Source organism: Oncorhynchus masou, chromosome 9 (assembly GCF_036934945.1).
Source record: "Oncorhynchus masou masou isolate Uvic2021 chromosome 9, UVic_Omas_1.1, whole genome shotgun sequence".
In the NCBI taxonomy this organism is placed as follows: Eukaryota; Metazoa; Chordata; class Actinopteri; order Salmoniformes; family Salmonidae; genus Oncorhynchus; species Oncorhynchus masou.
In genome coordinates this window covers 42,180,379-42,200,716 of record NC_088220.1, presented here as the reverse complement: position 1 = coordinate 42,200,716, position 20,338 = coordinate 42,180,379, and the positions used below count along the sequence as shown (strand labels likewise).

Below are 20,338 nucleotides of genomic sequence, written 5' to 3'. Positions count from 1 at the left end.
TGTTGAGTTCATATTTTTGTTCAGTATAGAATTGGGGAAAAACTCCCACCATCATCACATCATAATGTTAGGATTCTAGAAAAACTAAAACGATATATTTGCTAGCTATATTTCAAATACTTTTTTAATGACTTTTGAACTCTTTTGACAAACTACTTTTGACACTGCCTGTTTATTGATTGAAAAAGTTGACAAGAATTATGCCCCTCCTGCAAATAGGCTGCATTGTTTTGGTATAATTATGGCTGAATAGTCTTGTGCATATTTACAAGTGTCTAATTGGCCTAGTTAGCCAAATTACTGACTAGGCTTATTGTTATTCATGTTTTTGTTATTATTGCATTTCAGGTAGAAGAGTGAGTAAGATGACAAGAAAGTAGAACGCTGCCAGACAGGATCTCTAGGGGTATTACAGTCAATGCTTATGAACTGGATATTGTATGTGAATTGCCCATTTATATCAATGACACTAACGCATGCTTCCAGCTGCCAGACTGAATACTGGGGCCTTCAGTGGTACATTACCTGACATTACAGCAAGAGACTCCTTATCTCTGTTTTGCAGCAATTTAACATCAACATGTATTTTATGTAACCAGTCATTCATACAAACTGCTACAGACACAATAACAGACTTATATTCACTTGTCTATTTGTCCTATTCTTCAGGATTGTCTGGGATATACAGTGGGGCAAAAAAGTATTTAGTCAACCACCAATTGTGCAACTTCTCCCACTTAAAAAGACGAGAGAGGCCTGTAATTTTCATCATAGGTACACTTCAACTATGACAGACAAAATGAGAAAAAAAATCCAGAAAATCACATTGTAGGATTTTTAATGAATGTTTTTGCAAATTATGGTAGGAAATAAGTATTTGGTCAATAACAAAAGTTTATCTCAATAATTTGTTATGTACCCTTTGTTGGCAATGACAGAGGTCAAACGGTTTCTGTAAGTCTTCACAAGGTTTTCACACACTGTTGCTGGTATTTTGGCCCATTCCTCCATATGCAGATCTCCTCTAGAGGAGTGATGTTTTGGGTCTGTTGCTGGGCAACACAGACATTCAACTCTCTGCAAAGATTTTCTATGGGGTTGAGACCTGGAGACTGGCTAGGCCACTCCAGGACCTTGAAATGCTTCTTACGAAGCCACTCCTTTGTTGCCCGGGCGGTGTGTTTGGGATCATTGTCATGCTGAAAGACCCAGCCACGTTTCATCTTCAATGCCCTTGCTGATGGAAGGAGGTTTTCACTCAAAATCTCATGATACATGGCCCCATTCATTCTTTCCTTTACACGGATCAGTCGTCCTGGTTCCTTTGCAGAAAAACAGACCCAAAGCATGATGTTTCCACCCCCATGCTTCACAGTAGGTATGGTGTTCTTTGGATGCAACTCAGCATTCTTTGCCCTCCAAACACGACGAGTTGAGTTTTTACCAAAAAGTTATATTTTGGTTTCATCTGACCATATGACATTCTCCCAATCTTCTTCTGGATCATCCAAATGCTCTCTAGCAAACTTCAGATGGGCTTGGACATGTACTGGCTTAAGCAGGGGGGCACGTCTGGCACTGCAGGATTTGTGTCCCTGGAGGCGTAGTGTGTTACTGATGGTAGGCTTTGTTGCTTTGGTCCCAGCTCTCTGCAGGTCATTAACTAGGTCACCCCGTGTGGTTCTGGGATTTTGCTCACCGTTCTTGTGATCATTTTGACCCCACGGGGTGAGATCTTGCATGGAGCCCCAGATTGAGGGAGATTATCAGTGGCCTTGTATGTCTTCCATTTCCTGATAATAGCTCCCACAGTTGATTTCTTCAAACCAAGCTGCTTACCTATTCAGATTCAGTTCCCAGCCTGGTGCGGGTCTACAATTTTGTTTCTGGCGAGTGAGTAATGTGCCGTCCAATGTACCAGTCGAGCTATGGTTTTGTACTGCTGCTGCTTATTTTATGGCTAGGTTTAATAATAACAATAACTACAAATTATATACTTACTCATGATATACACAAAGTTTTAGAACGTGTACTCATTCAAGGGTTTTTCTTTATTTTACTATTTCCTACAATGTAGAATAATTGTGAAGACATCAAAACTATGAAATAACACATTTGGAGTCACAGGGTAGCCTAGTGGTTAGAGCGTTGTAACCGGAAGGTTGCGAGTTCAAACCCCCGAGCTGACAAGGTACAAATCTGTCGTTCTGCCCCTGAACAGGCAGTTAACCCACTGTTCCCAGGCCGTCATTGAAAATAAGAATTTGTTCTTAACTGACTTGCCTGGTAAAATTTAAAAAAAAGTAAATTAAAAAAACATGGTAACCAAAAAAGTGTTAAACAAATCAAAATATATTTTATATTTGAGATTCTTCAAATAACCATCCTTTGCCTTGATGACAGCTTTGCACACTCTTGGCATTATCTCAACCAGCTTCATGAGGTAGTCACCTGGAATGCATTTCAATTAACAGGTGCACCTTCTATAAAGTTAATTTATGGAATTGATTTCCTTCTTAAGGCTTGTCAACAACATCCGGTGAATATGAAGGGTAAGCAATTCAAATAAATAATCGTAATATTAAACATTTCTGAACATACAAGTTTCTTTACAGTTTAACAGCTTACATTCTTGTTAATCTAACTGCGTTGTCCGATTTACAATAGACATTACAGCGAAAGCATACCATGCGATTGTTTGAGGACGGCGCCCCATATCAATATATTTTTCAAACAGCTTCATAAAATCACAAATAGCGATTAAATAAATCATCTTCCTCTGTTTGCAATCCCAAGGGTCCAGCTACAACATGAATGGTCATTTTGTTATATCCCAAAAAGTCTGTTTAGTTGGCGCAGGTACCCTAAAATGTAAATAAACTATAATATTTCATACGGAAAGAAGTATGTTCAATAGAAAAGTAAAATAAGCAGGCGCGCCGACAGACTGATTTTCCACTGGGACTCTTTGTAACAAAACTCCAAATTCTTCCTCCTTTTGGAAGAAACAAGCCTGAAACCGTAAACAAAAACTTTTGCCATCTAGTGGAAGCCATAGGAATTTCATTCTGGGAGCTGGAATTGCATAGGACCCATAGCTTTCCATTATAAAAAACATTCTGGTTGGTTTTTCTTTGGATTTTTGCCAGCCATATCAATTGTGTTATAGTCTCATACATTTAAATAAAATTATACAAACTTCAAAGTGCTTTCTATCCAATGCCAATGCTACCAATTATATGCATATCCTGGCTTCTGGGCCTGAGTAACAGGCAGTTTACTTTGGGCCTGTCAGTCAGGTGGAAATTCAGTAGGGGAGTATACAGAAGATAGCCCTATTTGGTAAAAGACCAAGTCCATATTATGGCAAGAAAAGCTCAAATAAGCAAAGAGAATGACAGTCCATCATTACTTTAAGACATGGAGGTCAGTGGAAGACCCAGTTACATCTGTCGTGTCTCTGACTTCATTAACCTCTTGAAACTCTAGGGGCGCAATTTAATTTTTGGATGAAAAACGTTCCCATTTTAAACAAGATATTTTGTCACAAAAAGATGCTCGACTATGCATATAATTGATAGCTTTGGAAAGAAAACACTCTGAATTTTCCAGAACTGCAAAGATATTGTCTGTGGGTGCCCTAGAAGGGGAGCTACAGGCAAAACCAAGATGAAACGGCAACCAGCAGGATTTTTGAGGCTCCGTTTTCCATTGTCTCCTTATATGGCTGTGAATGCGAGAGGAATGAGCCTGCCCTTTCTGTTGTTTCCCAAGGTGTCTGCAGCATTGTGACGTATTTGTAGGCATATCATTGGAAGATTGACCATAAGAGACTACATTTTCCAGGTGTCCGCCCGGTGTCCTCCGTCGAAATTGGTGCGTCTTTTTCAGCTGCTGGTATTTTTACATGCGATTCTGAGGGGAAACAGGCTTCCACAAACTGCATATCAATGAAGAGATATGTGAAAAAACACCTTGAGGATTGATTCTAAACAACGTTTGCCATGTTTCGGTCGATATTATGGAGTTCATTCGGAAAAAGTTTGACGTTTTGGTGACTGAATTTTCGGTTCGTTTCGGTAGCCAAATGTGATGTACAAAACGGAACGATTTCTCCTACACAAAGATTCTTTCAGGAAAAACTGAACATTTGCTATGTAACTGAGAGTCTCCTCATTGAAAACATCCGAAGCTCTTCAAAGGTAAATGATTTTATTTATTTGGTTATCTGGTTTTTGTGAAAATGTTGCGTGCTAAATGCTACTCAAAATGCTAAGCTAGCTTAGCATACTCTTACACAAATTAGTGATTTGCTATGGTTCAAAAGCATATTTTGAAAATCTGAGATGACAGTGCTGTTAAGAAAAGGCTAAGGTTGAGAGCAGGTCCATTATTTTCATTTTATTTGCGATTTTCAGAAATCGTTAATGTTGCGTTATGCTAATGAGCCTGAGGCTTTATTCACTATCCCGGATCCGGGGTGGGGAGTATCAAGAGGTTAATGTGATGACAAGCAATTTTATCAAATTGGTTACTTAACTTTTAATTGATTACGTGATTGAATTAAACCGTGCAAGAATTAAACCATTAATAACCTATGACGCCATGGAAGCATTAGTTTATATAGAGCGGCTATCACCCGAATCCACTCTTAAAGATCTGAAGATCTTTTATATCAAAAGCACTCAATCAGTCATTAATGATTCTTTACCTAATATCTGTCTCATCTGAAAGTTGTAAAATTCTTGGTTATCTGCACAAAGCCAGCCTTTACTTATGAATCATCTATACACAAATTGGCCTAATTATTAATTTACTAACTAATTCAACAAATTCAGAATATACAATACATAATGACATTATACAGTAAATACCGTCCCTAGTGGACTATAAACACAAACAGTTTGGTTATAACACGATAGATTCAGAGAGAAGAGAAGGGGGGATTTGGAAGGAAGACTAAGGAATTGGTCTCTACTGGACATGGGAAGCTATTCTCACATAGATACATATGCCACTAACGATAGCTCATTCAGAGAAAGGTAATGCATTGTATTTGCATGAAGCTGACTGTGATAGTTGAGCTGGTGGTGTGAGGCTCTGGTTTGCCCAGTCGAGGTCGCCATTGTCCTTTGTGGATTCTTCTGGGTTGTCATGGAGTGAGATGTTGTGGTTTTCTGTATCGGTTAATGTTTTTACTAGATTTGCAACCTTTCCAGCTGCAGTCTGTTAGTCTGTAATCTTGGACTTCTTCTTGAGTGATCAATAGTTCAGAGTTCATAACATTTCACATGTAGAGCAAGCTCTCATGTTGTCTGGCCTGTATGGTTGAAATTAGAATTAGCCCTTTTTAAATGTGAGGACAAGTCCTCGCGGTATTTAGAACTGAGGTGACTTTTCGTCACTGAGGCTTTTATTCAAGAGTGGAAAATAGGTTGGTTCATCATTTCCAACCAATGTCTATTCACTTGGGCATGGCTAATGACTTAGTTCAACTTTACATGGAAGGCCAATTCTCTCATTTTAAAGGTTAACATCACATTACATAATTTCGCAAATAGTTTCATCTTTACTCATTCATTTTATACAAGAATTAGATGCAAGCCTCATAACTGAGGAACCTGTGCAAACATAGTAAGGGTAATGTGGCTGTATTGTCTTTCATGAGGTTACAAACATGAAACAAAATGGACCGGATTGTAGATGGCTTCTGTTCAATTCTCAAATTCTGGGATGTGGTAGAATTAGGCAGGAGAGTGCCTTTGTTCTACTGTGACCATCTCTCTCCCATACTGCATGGTCAGGGAGACAAGAGTGTCTACAAGGAATTTACAACGTGGTTGGAAAATTGCCCCCACTAACAAAATGGGGTGGGGGGGTTGTTCAAATCTCTGCTAGCCAATTCACTGAAAGGGCTAGCGTCATGACACCTCTGTTTCAGAGGATAAGTTCATTAGCGTTACCAGCCCAGATAAATACTTCACAGAGTTCAAGTAATAGACACATCTCAACATTAACTGTTCAGAGGAGACTGCGTGTATTCGGACTTTATGGTCGAATTGCTGCAAAGAAACCACTACCAAATGACACCAATAATAATAAGAGACTTGCCAAGAAACACGAGCAATGGACGTTAGATCTGATTTTTGGTTCCAACCTCCGTGTCTTTGTGAGACGCGGTGTGGATCAACGGCTGACCTCCGCATGTGTATTTCCCACTGTAAATATGGAGGAGGAGGTGTTATGGTGTGGGGGTGCTTTGCTGGTGACACTGTCTGTGATTTATTTAGAATTCAAGGCACACCTAACCAGCATGGCTACCACCACATTCTGCAGGAATACGCCATTGCATCTGGTTTGGCCTTAGTGGGACTATCATTTGCTTTTCAACAGGACAATGACCCAACACACCTGCAGGCTGTGTAAGGACTATTTTACCAAGAAGTAGAGTGATGGAGTGCTGAATCAAATGTCCTGGCCTCCACAATCACCCGACCTCAACCAAATTGAGATGCAGGGGCAGGTTTGTTGTGGTGCCATATTCTTTCATTTTTTTAAAATAATGCATTTAATGGTGCTCTGTGGGATGTTCAAAGTTTCGGATATTTTTTTATAACCCAACCCTGATCTGTACTTCTCCACAACTTTGTCCTTGACCTGTTTGGAGAGCTCCTTGGTCTTCATGGTACCGCTTGCTTGGTGGTGCCCCTTGCTTAGTGGTGTTGCAGACTCTGGGGCCTTTCAGAACAGGTGTATATATATATATATATATAAACTGAGATCATGTGACAGATCATGTGACACTTAGATGGCACACAGGTGGAGTTTATGTGACTTCTGAAGGTAATTGTTTGAACCAGATTTATTTAGGGGCTTCATAGCAAAGGGGTTGAATACATATGTACTCACCAATTTTATGTTTATTTTAAAAATGTATTTCACTTCACCAAATAAAAATTATTTTAAATTACAGGTTGTAATGCAACAAAATAGGAAAGATTCATGTAGAAGAAGAGTCATAAAAGTACCTCACATCACTACCCATACAGTGCCATTTGCCTTTTGGAATCACATCGGCATCTGACTTGTTCCAGAGGGCCATGGATTAGATCTTGAGCAGTCTCCCTGGGGTACAGTGTTACCTTGATGACAACCTAGTCACAGGAGCATCGGATAAACCTTGAAAAGACTCTAAACAAACAGTATGGTTTGCGTGTTCACAAAGACAAGTGTGACGCTGCTTTCTAGAAAGCAAAGGCAATGTTGATTGACAAGACAGTGTTGACTCACTTCGACCCATCCTTGCAAATTCAACTAGCTTGCGACACTTCCCCATATGTATTTGGGGCCATCGTGTCACATATCACAGTGACCAACAGGAGAAGAGAATCCCATTGTCTTTGCGTCTTGGATTCGAGGCAAAGTGGAGGTGAAATACCCACAGATTGAGAAAGAAGCTTGGTTATAATCTTCAGGATCAAAAAGTTCCACACCTACCTGATCAGACCGAGGTTCACCTTGCTATATTTGGTACTCCAGCATACCAACTCTGGCAGCAAGCAGAATGCGGTGTTGGGTGCTACTCCTTAGTGCTCATAACTATGACATCAAGTACCGGAGGCCTGAAGCGCGTGGCAGGTCTCCTTCGCATGACTGCCTTAAGAGCAGTGAACAGAAGATGATCTATTTCAACATGGTGGAGAACACACCTGTGACAGCTCACCAGATCAAGAAGGAGGAGGAGATCCAACACTGTCCAGAGAGTTTGACCGAGTGATGAGAAGCGTTCTGTCATGCATCGCTGACGCGCCACTGGAGTTCCAGCCTTACCTTTCACGGGGAAAGGAGTTGACAGTGACTCTGAGGTATGGGTGTCATCATACCGCCAAAGCTGTGGAAACCTATCCTGAACGAGCTGCACTCTGGACATTGTCGTCCGGATAAAGGAGCACGTAGCACGTAGATATTTCTGGTGGCTGGGACTAGACCATGACATTGAAGCCCAAGCCAGATCCTGCCCGTCATGTCAAACCATCCGAAACACGCTAAGCCTAGCACCACTGCTTCCCTGGGATTGGCCGGAGAGCCCGAGACCTGGATTTTGCAAGACCAGTGGAAGGAGCGATGTTGCCAAATGTAGCCAAATGTATACTGGAGTTGCTTACCAACAAGACAATGAATGTTTCTGAGTGGCCTAGTTACAGTTTGGACCTAAATCTACTTGAAAATCTATGGCAAGACCCGAAAATGATTGTGCAGCAATGATCAAGAATTTTGAAAAGAATAATGGGCAAACGTCACACAAACCAGGTGTGGAAAGCTCTTGGTGACTTATCCAGAAAGGCTCATAGCTCTAATTGCTGCCAAAGATGCTTCTACCACGTATTCTCTCAAGGGTGTGAATACTGTATGTATACTGTATGTAAATGCGATATTTCTATATTTCAGTTTCTATACATTTGCATAACATTCTAAAAAAATGTTTTCAGTTTTCATAATGTGGTATTGTGTAAAGATGGGTGTGCAAAAATTTTTTGGGGATCAATTTTGAATTCAGGCTGCAATAAGTCAAGAGGTAGGAATACTTTCTTAAGGTACTGTAATTTACTGTATGCAGTGGCGTAGCACAGTTTCGCCAATTTCATACTATTTTACACATTTTGCCATGAGGCTGAGAGAAAATGTTGCTGTTTTCGAGCTCAGGGATTCTTGAAAACGGGACACCTTTTTTCCAACAAATATTTTCCTTAATATTAACACAATCCTGTTCACTGTCAATTGTTTAGATGACTTCCTAAAGTACTGAAAGGCGTAGAACTTTTCAGTAAATAACTCGTTGCGTTTAAAACCACTTCTCCGTCTCCATCCCCATTCCTGAGTTCATCTGAAGAGTCCAAAAAATATATGTATATTTCCTTAAACATCCTGCGTTTTGTGTTTATTCTTTTACAATTGGTATGTTCTAGGCTATTTTCAGACCTTAAGGAGCATCAGGTACTGCTGGAATGTCTATCAATGGCATGTCTAGCATTTTGTGAGAAATTATGCTGGTCACTCAAAACATTTATAAAACCTTTCATAAAGAATTTATAAAGAATAAATAGCCCATCCTTTAGATGAGGCCGCACAAAAAGACTTAACTAGTGATTAGTAAGTTGCAGATACCAGTAGAGTGATTGATGAAGTGTGTGGAGTAATAATTAATAGATAATGACTAAACTATTTACTAACCAATTATAAATGTTTTATTAAGTGGAGTTATTATAAAATGCTAACAAATGCAGTAGCTTCAGAAAGTATTCACACCCCTTGACTTTTTCCACAACTTGTGTTACAGCCTGAATTCAAAATGTATGAAATATTGAATTTTTTTGTCACTGGCCTACACACCCCATAATAGAATTATGTTTTTCGGAATATAAAATTATTGATTCAATAAGTATTCAACATTTTTGTTATGACAAGCCTAAATAAGTTTAGGAGTGAAAATATGCTTAACAAGTCACATAATAAGTTGCATTGACTCACTCTGTGTGTGTCTCATCACTACAACTCCCATACGGGCTCAAGAGAGGCGAAGGGCATGCGTCCTCCGAAACACAACCCAACCAAGCTGCACTGCTTCTTAACACATCGCGCATCCAACCCGGAAGCCAGCCGCACCAATGTGTCAGAGGAAACACCGTGCACCTGGCGACCTGGTTAGCGTGCATTGCGCCCGGCCCACCACAGGAGTCGCTAGTGCCTGATGAGACAAGGATATCCCTACCAAGCCCTCCCTAACCCGGACGATGCTAGGCCAACTGTGTGTCGCCCCACAGACCTCCTGGTCACGGCCGGCTGCGGCAGAGCCTGGGAACGAACCCAGAGTCTCTGGTGGCACAGCTAGCACTGCGATGCAGTACACTAGACCACGGCGCCACCCGGGAGGCTTTTCAACATTATTTTTGAATGAGTATGTCATCTTTGTACCCTACACATACATTTATCTGTAAGGTCCCTCAGTCGAGCAGTGAATTTCAAACACAGATTCCACCACAAAGACCAGGGAGGTTTTCCAATGCCTCGCAAAGAAGGGCGCTTATTGGTATATGGGTAAAAAGCAGACATTGACTATCCCTTTTAGCATGAAAGAGGCGACTCCGGGATGCTGGCCTTCTTGGCAGAGTTCCTCTGTCCAATGTCTGTGTTCTTTTGCCCATCTTAATCTTCTTTTTATTGGCCAGTCTGAGTTATGGCAATTTCTTTGCAACCCTGACTAGAAGGCCAGCATCCCAGAGTCACCTCTTCACAGTTGACGTTAAGACTAGTGTTTTGCGGGTACTATTTAATGAAGCTGCCAGTTGATGACTTGTGAGGTGTCTGTTTCTCAAACTACACACTCTAAAGCACAACTCTTGCTCAGTTGTGCACCGGGGCCTCCCACTCCTCTTTCTATTCTGGTTAGGGCCAGTTTGTACTGTTCTGTGATGCGAGTATTACAGCGTTGTTCAAGATCTTCAGTTTCTTGGCAATTTCTCGCATGGAATAGCCTTCATTTCTCAGATCAAGAATAGACTGATGAGTTTCAGAAGAAAGTCTTTGTTTCTGGCCATTTTGAGCCGGTAATCTAACCCACAAATGCTGATGCTACAGATACTCAACTAGTCTACAGAAGACCAGTTTTATTGCTTCTTTAATAAGCACCACAGTTTTCAGGTGTGCTAACATAATTGCAAAAGGGTTTTCTAATGATCAATTAGCCTTTTAAAATGATAAACTTGGAATAGCTAACACAATGTGCCATTGGAACACAGGAGTGATGTTTGCGGATAATGGGCCTCTGTACGCCTATGTAGATATTCCATTAAAAAATTTGCCTTTTCCAGCCACCATAGTCATTTACAACATTAACAATGTCTACGAAGTATTTCGAATCAATTTGATGTTATTTTAATGGACAACAAAATGTGCTTTTCTTTCAAAAACAAGGACATTTCTAAGTGACCCCAAACTTTTGAACGCCAGTGTATATTTTGATCTACCAAAGTATCAGCTAAAGGAACAACCTCCTAATTACATATTTTTTTAACATAAAATGCAACTAACTGGATTCATCATGTCAACTCCGGCAGACACCATAAACATAATTTCATTTTTACAATTATTGACCAACAAGTGTTTAATGGCCTTGATTGTTTAATTCTAAGATTAGGTTATTCAAATAGGTAATACAAATCTCCAACTTCTTTTTGTTTTGTTTTATAGTGCTCTTAAATGCTCCAGGGATAATTGTGTTAGCATTTTGGCATGTTTTTCTAGATTTAGAACAAAAAACAATATTTATAAGGCAAACATTGTCCCTTAGGTCTGCATGGCAAAAAACATCAGTTGTTTAAGCAAATGTTGCAGAACAGTGATTCAAATACTTTTTCTGAATATTGACAAAAAATTATTGACTCCATCAGTGACAGAGTTGACAACAGATACTCAAAACGTACATATTTATGCCTCTAAAAAATGTTTCATTTGAAAATCCCCAATAAAAACAACCATTCTATCAGATTTTTCAGCACTCTTTCAGCAAACTTCAGCAGTGACGTTAGACATTAGGCTGTTGATTGTGTTCTGTGGAAAGTTGTCCCACTCCTCTTCGATGCTGTGCAAAGTTGCTTTATATTGGCGGTAACTGGAACACGCTGTCGTACATGTTTGTCCAGAGCATCCCCAACATGTCTGGTGAGTATGCAGGCCATGGAAGAAGTTGGACATTTTCAGCTTCAAGAAATTGTGTACAAATTCTTGCGACATGGGGCCTTGCATTATCATGCTGGAACATGAGGTGATGCCGGAGGGTGAATGGCACAACAATGGGCTTCAGGATCTTGTCACGGTATTTCTGTGCATTCAAACTGCCATCGATAAAATGCAATTGTGTTCGTTGTCTGTAGCTTATGCCCATACCCATGCATACTATAACCCCATTGCCATCATGGGGAACTTTGTTCACAATGTTGACATCAGCAAACTGCTCACCCACACAATGCCATACATGTGGTCTGTGGTTGTAAGGCTGGATGGACGTACTGCCAAATTCTCTAAAACAGCATTGGAGGCGGCTTAGGGTAGAAAAATTAGCATTCCATTTTCTGGCAACAGCTCTGGTGGAGCTTAAAAGTATGGCAACTTGGTATGAACTTTGAACTCTTATTCACTCCAGAAGTGATACCTTCTAGCCGTTGAGTTAGCAGCAGCCGCTGTAAACGTGGGATAGGAAAGGACGGACGACGTATCCAGTCTAACACACACAACAATACTACAACATATCCAGGTTACCACCAGAGACATTCTTCAGAGGACAAGAGATCCCTGCTGGGCAACCCAGCCTTCCATCTATGACCAACCTATTGAAGCGCAGCGCAGAGTAAATATTTATTGCATTTTCCTTTTTCCAAATGGTCAGTTATTTAGAATGCATAAGATTCTGTATTTACGATAGCATAGCTTCTCCCTTTGTTTCATTCAAAACCCAACACTCTTTCTTTGTGTCACCAGCCGTCATATCTGTTCCGTCCGCTAGGGACGTTTTCCTTTATGACATAATTTGTAATCAATGTATGATCCATTCTGTGTAGATGTAATTCTGTGTGATTATTTAGGTATTTAGTAAATAAATGATTAAACCAAATTTTGTATTGCTGATTCAACTTGTTAGCCAGTGTTCGTGAAGATAACCAAGAATTTATAACGTTCAGATGAGACTAAATAAAGTGATGATTAAATATTGACTGCTACTGATGTAAAAGATTACTAGGTCTTTAAGAGTTTATTCGGAAGATAACAGCTCTATATACATTATTTTGTGGTCTAACCCTAACCCTAATTCTATGAATGTCACAGTACACATTATTATGCCTTCCTTACTCCATACAACCTGCTGAATCAAAGTTTTACAGAGTATGAGGGCTAGATCTCCTATTGCACTTGCCAAAAACCACCATCAGTATCTCCCATTCCCCTTAAGAATGGCTCAGGTTTCGCACATATCCTTATGCCTCTCACCATCATCAGTTAACATACAAAAACCCAAAGTTCCACAGCGGGAAATGCATGAACATGACACTGCGAATTGTGGAAGCATTTCTTGACAATGCCTTGTTTATTTTACCACTGCAAGGCCTTATCTCCGAGGTGGTCCTCAACAACCTCTACCCAGATGGTTTCAAACGTAGAGCCACAAAAGGGGCCATTGAAGGTCTGTGTGAATGGGGCTTCTATCTGGCTGTGACACCAGAGGACATTACTCAAAAGATGGAGAGGGTGCATGAGTGTGTGTATGCGCTGCTGATGACGACATGTCCCCTAGTTGTACTTGAAGGCTGTGAGATACAGGCTTCCTTCCACTTGAGCAGAACCGTGACGCCTGTCACTTAGTATGGGGGGCTAGTAGGGGTGAGAGGGCGCAGGGGGCAGGCCTTCTATGCGGCACAGGGCCGACCGGTGAAGGATAGCGATGAGCAGCAGCTCACCAATTACAAGTCATGCGGTTTGAACCTCTCATTGTTACTGAAGGAAGTTTAATGGGTGGATGTATAAAAGGATGGGAAATTACATAAGCACCACAGTTACTACTACGGAAGATGGTCTCCTGGGTAGATAAATTAGTCAGCCTCCTCCAAGGTGGAGCGTAAAGTCAAAACAGCTGTATAAGTAGAGAGAGAGGAGAGTCTAGTGTTCAGCCTTTGTTGGTTGCCAACAGTGAGCTATCAAAATGGAAACTTCCCGAGCTCTCTCTTATAGCTTTTCTCTTTTCTCCTTTTGCACACAGAGGCCCCACCATTAGCTCCTTGTCCTCCAGAAAACTGCAGCATGGTGATTTAGCTGAGCTCAAGACTCTTGCCTCACATGGCCAGTCACATGAGAACTAAATAAATGTCTCCCCAGGGTTGCACTCGCTTCTCCACAATGTTGTTTTATTAGGGTTTTCCCCTCCTCAGATGGAAATGGACATATCTGTTAGAGACATTGACAATAACCACTTAAACAACCTCTATACAGGGAAACCCGACACTTCCCCCTTCCACCAAGACCACCAACTCTTCCTCCACTCTTTAAGAATGATTCAAATTAGAGACACTGAATTCAATCTACAGCTCCGCTTCTCTCCCATGGGGAATTTCAGCATGTTCAACCAGAAGGTGGGTAGAAACCGCAAGACAAACAAGAAGAGAGAGGAGACAAAAACAAACCAGAGAAGATTCAGAGAAACACAAGAAATTAAACAGTCAAGAGAGATGGATAGAAAAAAAGTCAAACCAGGTACCTATGGACATATTGCTGGAAAATGAAGAACCACAAGGGAAATAACTTCAACCATTATAGATCCAGCGGAGACAGGAGTGCAGATGGCATTCACATGTGTTGAATGCATGTCAAAGTCCACCCAATCAGCTACCGTGGGCGGATAGAATGCTGAAAATGCAATAAAACTCCTGTAAATCCTCAGTGTCCCCGCAGATCATCCATTGGAAATCAGCTCACTAATGCACACTCACTTCAGCACAGCTGGTGCTTTCTTCAAAACACATTTTCATTGTCATACATTGTACAATGAATCAGACAGATACACACACATTCTTTCATGCCATCTCAGAGAATTCCTCTCTAAGGGATAGACCTACAAATGGCACCAGTCTTTCAAGGAAATCTTCAGATAACACCACACAGTAGCTGTCTCTCTCTATTACCGTTGTGGAATAGAAATCCAGATGCAGGTTACATATAGGTGTCATGAGACATGGGGAGTTATGCTTGTATACATTGATTACAAGGCCTCCCCAGTGTGCGTAACATGTGATAAAGATGTATTTTACTGGTTGGAATCTGATCGGGATGTCATGCAACCAGATCACTACCAGATTACCTCAACTAGCCTGTACACCTGCACACTGACTCGGGTCCAGTCTCCCCTGTATATAGGGTAGCCTAGTGGTTAGAGCGTTGGACTAGTAACCGAAAGGTTGCAAGGTCAAATCCCCGAGCTGACAAGGTACAAATCTGTCGTTCTGCCCCTGGACAGGAAGTTAACCCACTGTTCCTAGGCTGTCATTGAAAATAAGAATTTGATCTTAACTGACTTGCCTAGTAAAAAAAAGGTAAAAAAATTATATATATTGTTATTCTTATTGTGTTACTTTTTATTATTACTTTTTTATTTTTAGCCGACTTGGTAAATATTTTCTTCTTCTTGAAATGCACTGTTGATTAAAGGCTTGTAAGTAAGTATTTCATGGTAAAGTATACACTTGTTGTATAAGGCACATGTGGCAAATAAATGTAGATTTGATTTGATTAAGACATCTTCTTCAAGAAAAATATATCTTATTTTGGTTGATATCTGTTTTTTGGTTGAAATCTGAAACCAATCTATATAAATATGTGCATAGTTAAAAGCGCAAATTTCTCTGCGGTCAAATAGTTGTCAAAAAAAGGTTTTAGCGCATATATTTTTATCAACAATTAGTCCAATATTATTGCACCTGAATTTGACCCTGAAAATATTAAAATTATATTTTTCCTTAAAGGTTTTAAGCAATTAACATTGTGTGCAGTAATCATATTTTCATTTCAGTAGCTAAATAAAAATGTCAAAGATTTGACTGCTAAGTGGTAACGTAAACTCACCCCATTCCGTACAAATGTGCACAACCGCAACATTCAAACGAGGCTACAAAGAAAACTAATGGGACAGTAGCGAATGTGTTGACTTTAAAATCGGGGTTGTGAACTAGGTTTCTATTCAAGCATTGATCGACATGGTAATGGATCTATAGTATTGGAGAAAAGTTGAAAAAAGGACCCTCCGTTACATTGTGACGTGTCATGCCGTAACGTACAGCATGCATAAAGCAACTATTTCTGTCTTACAATCTCTCTCCACCAGGTGGAGCACTTCTCTCATAGTTTAAAAACAAGAAATGGGCAGTGACGGTAAGGGTGGGATACCTAGTAATTTTTTGCGTCATCACTGGAAGCGATCATCATTCTCAAAGCCGCTGTTTACTTATAAGATCACTTTAGCACCGCCCTAAAAACCCGATTCAAATTCGACACAAACCTTCAAATAGGTATGTAATGACACCTAAGGTGATATAAGTTGGACAGATCGAGTGAAAAAAAGCTATTTCCCACACAACATCTCTCCTTCTCACTATCATGCATTAGTTTCGATCCCCCACCCGCCATTTAAAAAAAGACCCGACAGGGCTCATTGCCTTCTTGAATCATGCAGAAACGTGCAGCGTGGGGGTCATGTAATTGATTCTGTTGGAAAGGGGAGAAATTGTGCTTTACAATGGTATTGTCATTACAGTTGATCTGGAAGTGTTACGTTTTTGGGGCGCTAGAATAAGGTCAATTGTACGGACCAAGGCGATGTACAAAAGTGAGTGAGTTTACGTTAGTCCTAGATCTCCCCTATTCTTGTTACCCGGCTAATTTTAGCTAGCTAGCTAATGTTAGCTCTCTGGCTAATCCTCCATGGACATGGTACATTTTAATTTTTAGCTGTTGTAGGCGTTGGTTATAGCTAGCTTACTAACATTTTGATTTCTGTTTAGTTAATGATAGTAAATGTGTGTGTGTGTGGTGAGAGGGTGAGAGAGACTTTAGAAAACATTGTAATGTCAACGTTGTCATGCTAACTGTGTATTTGTGTGTGAGAGAGAGGGGGAGAGAGATGATGATTATGATCACAATAACTTCTAGAAAAGATTGACATAATATCTTGCTAGATGTGTGTGTATGAAAGAGAGAGAGGGAGAGAGAGAGAGAGTTAGTGTTTGTGTGTGTAAGACAGCAAGCTAGACTAATTCTTGAAACTTGTACCCCCAATATGGATGTGAAGATTTTCTTGATTTATCAGATATCCTTGTATTTATGTGTATTTTGTATTTGACAATACCATACATTTGGACTAACACACAATCTAACGTTACACCTCTCAACTGCAGTTTTCAATTCTTGATTCTCTGTTTTTGCAAGAATCTTCTAGCTTGGATTTGGTAGGATGGAGGAGGGAACAAAGGGAAGGAGTACAGAAATTATCCAGCTAGATGACTAAGAAATAGCCTATGCTTTGCTGTCTATCTCTCTATCTCTCTCCATCTGTCTGTCTCAATGCCAGATTGACGAGGGGAAACATAGTCAATGTACTTGCTAGGCTATGTCTAATTTAGTGAAACCTTAGGTAATGGTTAATCATGATTCATCTCTGTCTTTACAGTTCCTGAAACATGTCAATGACCCGATATATGGCCTCTATAGCAGTTCTTGGCCACCCACTCATTTATGAGTGACCTATTCTGCCATATCCCAGGGAAAGGAGAGACCAGAACCACCACTCCTTGAATCCATACTCATTGACAGTAAGTTGTGTGCAAAATGTTGATACTCTGATTTCAATGTGTATTGATTCCTACTAACCAGCGTTGTTAATTGGCTGTCCCCGTAGGAGAACCATTTGAAGATCCCCATTTGGTTCAAGGCAGAACTATTTTGGGTTCCATGTAGAATCCTTTCCGCAGAGGGTTCTACATGGAACCCAAAGTGGTTCTACATGGAACCTAAAAGGGTTCTACCAGGAACCTAAAATGGTTCCTATGGGGACAGCCAGAGATCCCTTTTGGAACCCTTTTTTCTAAGTCAATCCAATTGAACGAGCACTGTTTCTAATAATATAAGGTGGTAAAGCAAATCAACTCCTATTTTAATTCTGCATTTTTTTTCATCTGCAAAACCCTCTTGTCCTGACTCAACAAACACCTCCCTTGGTGAGTCATGTAAAGTTTCTCCTATTTTTCTCATTCTCCCTGTCACTCACTCAAACTCACATGTGTGCAGTTGCAGAGAAGAGGACGAGATTTGCCAATTACACCCATTTCTAACACTGTTTGTTGCAGGAATGGTATGACAGACAACTTTTGAACAATACAATATTTGATTGTCTCTTTATTGCCTCTTTACACACAATTTAATATTTGCATTTAACTACATTTTTTAAAGACTGCCACGCTGTCCTCAATTGGGGAACCTCTGTCCGGGACAATGTCCTCAGGATTATGGAGAGTGTGTTTATAAAAAGTTGTTTGAATATTACAGCATGTATTAGCTTTAAGCTAAACTTTACCATTTAGAGAGGAGTTAAACATTTTCATTATCCAACTACTGTCTTATTTTGATATCCTCTTTCTTAACATTTTTCAGATTGAATTAATGTCCCACTTCAATATCAAGGGACAGAGGAGCAAACATGCCTTTGCTACCACTTTCAGTAGATCCTGACTGTTAAAGATATTTAATTGTGCGTTACTGTGATGTCGTGTCCTGCATGTCCACATTATGCGCAAATGTATATTTTACATTTTTTATGCTCACAGTAAATGTCATGGAAAGCCAGAATACTAAGGAGGTTGATGTGTTGCGGGACCTCTGTAAAGTCCTGAAATAGGCATCTGGTCCGTATTGGAGAAGGATGCAAAGTATGAATATGAGCAATTTGCTCTTTTTTAAAGACATCTCTAAGCTGTAACTGCCACAGAATTCTTCAACTAGTACTATGGAAATACGTTTCCACAAAGTTTTTGGCCTTTTCTAGTTTACTTATAAAATCTCAAATAGATAAAGTTGTAATGCGCTGATTCTTTTAACTGCAGATCAGACCCATCACACAACCTTTCAAGAGGGCCATTATAAACTCCCAGTATCTCTATGCATGTGATTTCCGTGGGTGAATTATGAACCAATTACTCGATGCAGATGTATACATTTTTTTGATTAGATTTGTTATTGCCATTGCTTGATCTATTTTAAATGTAAGAACATGTTGCAGGTTAACTTGAATTGGTTACTATGGAAACAAATAGAAATGTAATGAACAATGTTTTCAATATCCAACTTGATCCTCTGCAATACTTATTATAGTACACTCTTAGAAAATTAGGGTTATTCGGCTGTCCCCATAGGAGAACCCTTTTGGTTTCAGGTAGGGTTCTTCCATGGGGACAGCTGAAGAACCCTTTTGGTTTCAGGTAGGGTTCTTCCATGGGGACAGCTGAAGAACCCTTTTGGAATCCTTTTTTCTAAGAGTGTAAGATTTCTAAGGGTGGTCTATACCAGGTTATGATGAGGTCTTAACTATGACCAGTAGGCTACATAATATAGCACATATTATAGTGGTCAGAATTATGACCCGCTGGTCAGTATAGAGGTCACAATTATGACCAACTGGTTGTATGGGGGTCAGAAAAAATACATAATATTCTGATCAGTAAAACAATTTCAACCAGTTTGTGACCAGAATAAGAAGTCAAAAATACCAGGTTTTGCCCTACTGGGCTGTCAGCTCCCAAGGCCTGGAGAATATGGATAAATGGAGTGGTGAATGCTCTGGGGCTGCCAATGGGAGTAAAAGGTACATATATTCTTTAGGAATATAGAGAAGTAAAATATATAAATAGGAAAGTAAATTACAGAAACCCCCCAAAACGACTTAAACAACTTATGTAGTACTTCAAAGTATTTTTTTACATAGTTACTTAGTCACCACTGTCAAAAATGGTCACAACTTGCAAAGGGAAAGTTTACAGGGCCAATTTTCTATTCCAGTGTGGTCTTTCTATTCACACACATATTACTGTGTTTGATATACTCATTGTTGAAATAGTAATTCTGTCTTTTAACTTTATTTACCTATACTACTATATTGTGTTCTTTAGTCAGTTCAAACTTAGACCATTAAAAACCCAAATGTGTACCAAACAGTTCCATTTCCACTCTTTTCCACTCCATTTCCACTCTTATTCTTCAATGGACACCAGTTAAAAATCTGCCAACATTTCTTTAATGAAAGGACACAAAATCAGGAGCAGCGTCTAAATATAACCACTTGAGATCCATTCTATTAATACCCTTTTCTGTGGTCTTCCCAACTGCGGTGATACATATAGGGAGGCTAACAAAAGAAAGGCTGTGCTTGAGGTTGCACCTCTCCAAGTTCTTTCAACAGCACTGTCAAAAGCCTAGCTATTTTGGTTAAGACTCCACTGAAACAAACATTGTTTAGAGAAACGGAGGAATTCCGGACTATCACCTGAAAGCCAATGTGATTTACTATGTATCCTCAAGTGTACTAAATCCTTAATGAAGGTTACAAGCATTCCTGTACCTAAGACATATTCTTGGTAAATTTAGTGTATTTAGAAGTCATACAAGTACTAATGTTTCAATTTGCTCAATGTGGCATTTAGACTGGAATTAGAGCAGAGGGCTATTGAGTTTGAGAATTTACCCAAGAAAAACA

At 39.9% G+C, this 20,338-nt stretch overlaps 1 protein-coding gene across 1 annotated transcript in view; it reads right to left on the bottom strand.

Moving 5' to 3' along the window:
- Positions 1-20,338, bottom strand: part of LOC135545223 (tenomodulin-like) — a 130,531-nt gene that overhangs the window by 42,383 nt on the left and 67,810 nt on the right. The gene's annotated exons all lie outside the window — the stretch shown is intronic.